General features: G+C 39.2%; 1 protein-coding gene across 4 annotated transcripts in view; it reads right to left on the reverse strand.

The window, feature by feature from the left end:
- The window catches only part of fancl (FA complementation group L), a 63,942-nt gene extending 58,275 nt beyond the window's left edge, over positions 1–5,667 (reverse strand). For 2 of the 4 annotated variants that reach the window (XM_063055938.1, XM_063055939.1), the window contains exon 1: positions 5,265–5,667. The gene's annotated coding sequence lies outside the window, so the exon portion shown is untranslated. The remainder of the gene's footprint in view (positions 1–5,264) is intronic. The other 2 variants (XM_063055941.1, XM_063055937.1) reach the window with 2 other exon arrangements.
- Positions 5,668–6,000: the final 333 nt, after the last annotated feature.

The raw sequence follows: 6,000 nt of genomic DNA on the forward strand, positions 1-6,000 counted from the left end.
GTCCTCCAGCGCTTTGCCTGTTGCTTGTGAGGAAACTCAGATCTCCTCACTTGTTTCTTTCCATATTTTGGGATTTATGTCATCAGGTCCAAGGGATTTATCCACCTTAATGGTTTTCAGAAGACCAGCACTTACTGCTGCTTAACTTCAAAATGTCCCACATATTAGCCCCATTCTGCCTTCACTATCCCCCAAATCCTTCTTCTGAGTAAATACTGAATTAAAATATTCATTATCACAACCTTTATTTATTAGATTCCAGTCATTGGTAGCCCTTTGTGTTGCAGCTTATCACCTTCCAGCAGCTGTCTCCTACTTTCATCCTCTCTTCCTCACACTTTGCTCGCTTCCATCTGTGCTCAATTGTCTCCCGCCACTCCTCTCCTCTATCTGGTATAACTTGTTCATCCTCTTTCACCCTCTTCAGTCCATCTGACTCACTTCTCCCCCTCTCCTCTTTATACTGGCCATATCCCTCTTCACTCTCAGGGTTTCAATCTGAAATACTGACAATCTCTCCCACCACCAACTAAAGGTGCTACTCGACTCAATGACGCAAACACGAGGAAATCTGCAGATGCTGGAATTTCAAGCAACACGGGTCTCGGCCCAAAACGTCGACTGTACCTCTTCCTAGAGATGCTTCCTGGCCTGCTGCGTTCACCAGCAACTTTTATGTGTGTTACTCGACTCAATGAGTTCCTGCTACTGGTTGCATAATGGATAAAAGACACCAATAATCATCCAATAGATTCAACTTAGCAACTTGAGCTTTAAGTTTCCAACAGATAGGAGAAATGAAAATGAGTATCAAGATGTATACCATTGAAAGTCAATGCTGCTAATTAATGGAGAGAAAATCTGAAATTTCGCCCCTCCTAGTCACATGTGGAAAACCAAGCACTTCATCAGCATCTAACACCTCTCCAATTCATTTTCACGTAGTGGAACTATGCTGATTTTATTCCTCTCTTCCTCACCCTGTAGACATTTTTCAAAAGAGAATCAAGCAGCCATCTTCACATGAAACTCTCAACCACAACATAGACATAGTTGTGCCTTCAAGTACATTGCTAACATCTAATTTGGCCTATACATCATTTCTATGAATCCCTCCACTTTGTGTGATGCCTACTTTTAATTGAGCTATGCTTTATTCCAGTTGAATTTTGGAGAAATGAAACATTATATATATAGCACTCTGACACCAAGTCAATCATCATCAGTTCTGACCAACGCTATTTCAAACTGAACCAATTAATTCAAAAACTTAGTGACCTGCTTAACCTCAAAATGTGCCTCAGTTAGTAGCACTCACCCCCCCCCACCCTTCCTGAGAGTTTCTAGCAGAAACTTGCATCCATGGTGTTCACCCTCTACATTGATCACTCTCCTACTTAGTTTTATCATCCAACTTCCATAAATTTTAACTAATCCAAGTTTCTGCCAGAATTCCACCAGAATTTCCCATCTACTGCTTTTGTCTTTGCTTACATGTCACCCAGTCTCCTTTATGACAACATTTGAAGATCATCCCTCCATTAGGCGCTCTCTGTCCTGCACCCCTGCCCATCTTCTTCATCCAACTCTGGCCACATGCATTCCATCCAAACAGTATAGTATTAGGGGCTTCAGAAAACTAGAGGCTTTGCACTGGAATTTTATCCCTGTATTCTCCACATTTACACTTTTTTTTCTTTTAAAGACTTCTTAAAACCTTAATTTTCATCTAAACTGTTGTCACCATTACCCATGCCATTTGGCTTAGTGTCACTACTATGTGTTCCTCTCTATTTACTGTAGTGAATTGGAAGATTTGTCTCTGTTACAAATAGTAGTATTTAAATGCAATCTGTTGTTGGTGCAAAATGAAAAAATACCATAGTCTCATTAATAACTATGTCTTTGTGGCTAAAAGAGCATTGCTTTGATAATTCCAATATACTGCTCATGATATATATTAGCTTTAAGCACAACCATATCACAGGATAGTGGTCATGATTCGTAATATTAAAAAAGACATTAAAAGTTAACATTTTGCAGCTCGTTCACAGAATGTAAATGTATCTTTCCTGTAATAATCGTGCAGTAATTTGTAATTATGGAAATATATTACAATGGAGTAATTTGTTCTTCAAAGTCATTGTGACATTCAAAGTAAGACAACTTTTTCCAAATTTACCTTGGAAGTTCATTAATATTTTGCTTTACTGGGGCTTGAGATGTGAAAACTTAAATTGAATGCCACAAGGTTTAAATCAAAAACGATGAGTTTGAAGTCAAGGGGTTAGGTCAGAGAAGCAGTATGTGCCTTACATATTAAATGACAAAATGCTCTAAATAATGAAACAGGAAAGTATCTAAGGATCTTGGTGAATAAATCACTAAAAATTAATTAAGTCCATGGTAGTTAAGGAAGGAAATAAATGGTGTAGTGTAAAGCTGAGAGTTTGATTTACAAATCTAATTATGAGTAGATTGACATGTATCTAGCTTTATTAAAGCCAGATCTGTTGTATGGATTTGAATAATGGGCCAAACCTTTCCAGTTCTGAGTAGAAACATAGAGCCATTAATACTTCAGTAAGTTTTGTGCTTTCCTATGGAAACAAAACACAGAGGCTTACAATGGTAAATGGTGCTGTATTCTGTCATTAGACCCTACTGTGGACTCTAAAATTAAACCTAAATTTAAACTTCACATCACTTGTAACACTTCTTTTAAAGCATCCACATGGTCTGTAAGCAATGAGTGTTACAAGCACAAAACTAATGATTTAATCATAAATCTTAAAAGTTTCTTCCCCAGGCGGTTACTCTGATCAACCACTTGAGTTAGCTCCCAAACTCCTTATCTATTACCCCCATCACTGCACTTACACTGTAGACACTAAGCCATTTTTATAATACTTTTAATGTTGTACATACATGCTAGTATTTATGTACATTTTATTCCATATCCATCATCTCACCTCTATTTTTATATATAATTCTTTATAATTGTTGAATGCCGATTTTAATTTTGTTGCATGTCACTCCCTGACCAACACACCACAGCAAATTACTAATGTATGTAAACATATTTGCCGAATAAAGTTAATCTTATTTGGAAAACCAAATTAAAACAGATTTTGCAGGAAATATTCAACTGGCCAGATAGCATCCAAAAAGAGAAAAAAAGTGAATAGCCTTTCAAATGCAAAATCATACAAGCTGCAGAGAAGGTTGGAGAGGTGGAGAATTCAATGGAAATCTCCAAGATAATGGGGAAACCAAGAGAAACTGATGGCATATGCATTGGAAGTGCCAGCTGAGAAGGGCGGCTGATGGTAATGATCCAATAATTGATTTGTAAAGTTCAAAGTAAATTTGTTATTAAAGTACATACGTCACCATATACAACTCCGAGATTCATTTTCTCGTGGGCAAACTCAAGAAATCCATAATACAGTAATAACCATAATAGAATCAATGAAAGACTGCATCAACTTTGGTGTTCAAGCAGTATGCAAAAGCAACAAACAGTGCATATACAAAAGAAAGAAATAATAATAGTTAAATAAGCAATAAATCTTGTGAAGATGAGATGAAGAGCCCTTGAAAGTGAGTCCATAGTTTATGGAAACATTTCAATGATAGGGCAAGTGAAGTTATCCTCTTTCGTTCAAGAGCCTGATGGTTGAGAGGTATTACGTGTCCTGAGGCTCCTATGCCTTCTTCCTGATGGCAGCAGCAAGAAGTCCTGGGTAGTTGAGGTCCCTGATGATGGATTCTGCTTTCCTGCATCGTTTTGTGTAGATGTGCTCAATGGTGGGGAGGGCTTTACCCATGATGGAATGGGCCATATCCACTTCCTTTTGTAGGATTTTCCGATCAAGGGCATTGGCATTTTCATACCAGGCTGTGATGCAGCCAGTCAGAAGATTGTCAAAGTTTTAGAGGCCATGCCGAATCTTCCCACACTCCTAAGGAAGTAGAGGAACTGCTTTGCTTTCCTCATAATTGCACTTATGTGCTGAGCCCAGAACAGGTCCTCCAAAATGACACCACCAAGGAATTAGTTAAATTGGTTGCATCTACAGCACCAGCCAACCGACCATCAAGAATATACAGTATATACAGAAAGGTGGCAGAAAAAGGCCAGCAACATCATTAAGGATCCCGCCCACCCTGATCATGGACTGTTTGTCCCACTCCCATCAGGGAGGAGGCTACATAGCATCCCTACCAGGGCCACCAGACTCAAAAATATTTATTTTCCCCAGGCAGATCAACACCTCCACCCACTAACCCACCACCACACCTGTGCCTAGCTTCACTTTATGGACGTACACTCAATGAATGTAAGCTATCCAGTGGATTTATATTTATTGAGTTTTTTTTTTAATTATTGCGTTCTTTATCTTAATTGTGTTTTTTTTGTGCTACATCCGATCCGGAGTAACAATTATTTCGTTCTCCTTTACACTTGTGTACAGGAAGTGACGTTAAACAATCTTGACTCTTGAATAAACATAAACAAAGATTAGAACATCCAAATTGGTTTTTGGTCAAAGACCCCCTCTCTCTTAATAAAGAGCTGAACTGCAACCAGAAATTTATGGAGCAGGAAGGAAGAGTGCAATCAACTCAGCCCCAACAGTTTTAGTGGCCAGAGCATGACCTAGCTTTCAACACCCAAAATGTGTTGACAAATTAAACGCCACGTACTTCCAGTAACAAACTTTTAATCAGGAGTTTCTAATTTGAAACCAGATTAGTTCGATAGCATCAGGTTCCTAACTAAGCAAAAGTTGAGACTACAGAATGAATTTGAAAACCCAGAATATTCGCTCAACCAATCGCAATTTTCGCAGCCAACTCCTACAATTTTGTTCTTCAAGGTGTTTAGCGATGAAGCGCAAATTTCCCAGCACGAAGCACAAAACACAAAACATTGTATACGCACTGCACTCCAGTTTAATAAGATGCCAAGTCCTGCAAATATTTTCATTTTAATGGGAAAAATAAGTCGTTTTTATTTAAATTAATTTAAATGAACGTTTCCAACGTCTTAACATTTAAATTATTTCAATTGCTATATAAATTCTTTTTTAATAATCTTGCTTTAACTGTTTAGGATAAAGCACGAATATTCCTAATCCTCGATGTAGGATTAGGACTATTTGGACACTAGGCATGAATGAAGGAACAGCCGGTGAGTTCTAGGGAATATGGGGAAGTAACGCTTTTGGATTTTCAGATTAAAATTGTACTGTACTCACTTGAACAGAATGTTGCTGAGTCCGCCTCTAGGCCCGAGTCTCCATTCTACAAACACTTCATTCAAGTGCCGCCTTTTGTTCAACCAATCAGAGCGGCCGCCGGCCGGAACTCGCGGAGCCGCGCAAACATTTCATTCAAAAGTTGCGGCACGCCAACCCCTCCAACCAATCAGTGGCTTCCGCCGCCCTTCTCCATTCGGTACAGAGAGTAGGTCGGGCCATGGCGCCAAATCTGATTCAGCAGAGTTTCGAAATCATGCTGAACTTCAGAGAGGGGCCTGTGAAAGATTCGTATAGGATTCGGTCCTCGCTTAGCGTTTGGGAACCATAGAATATGCACTGTTCCACTCGCCTTATGCGGCGGCGCAATTTCGACTTCCCAACGTTGCTCCTGTGATCGCGAGTGACGACTGCGGCAGAAACCCCCAAACCGCTCTGGACCAGCCTCACAGCTTGTGCTGCAAAATATTTAACCACTCTTGATCAGAGATCTTCGGAAACTGTTGAACTACTCCGAATCAGGTTTTTTATCACTGAAATATGTCGTGTTATATTTCGATTTACAGCTGCAGTACAAGACATAAAATTATTATAAGTTACGAAGTAAATACAAATACTAAAAAGACAAATAACGAGATAGTGTTCATGGACTATTCAGATTGAATTCGATAGGATTCAATGAGATCCCCTCTCATTCCAAATTCCAGTAAGTAACGGCCCGGAGCCATCAATCGCA

The sequence above is a fragment of the Mobula hypostoma genome, chromosome 8, assembly GCF_963921235.1.
Source record: "Mobula hypostoma chromosome 8, sMobHyp1.1, whole genome shotgun sequence".
Classification (NCBI taxonomy): domain Eukaryota; kingdom Metazoa; phylum Chordata; class Chondrichthyes; order Myliobatiformes; family Myliobatidae; genus Mobula; species Mobula hypostoma.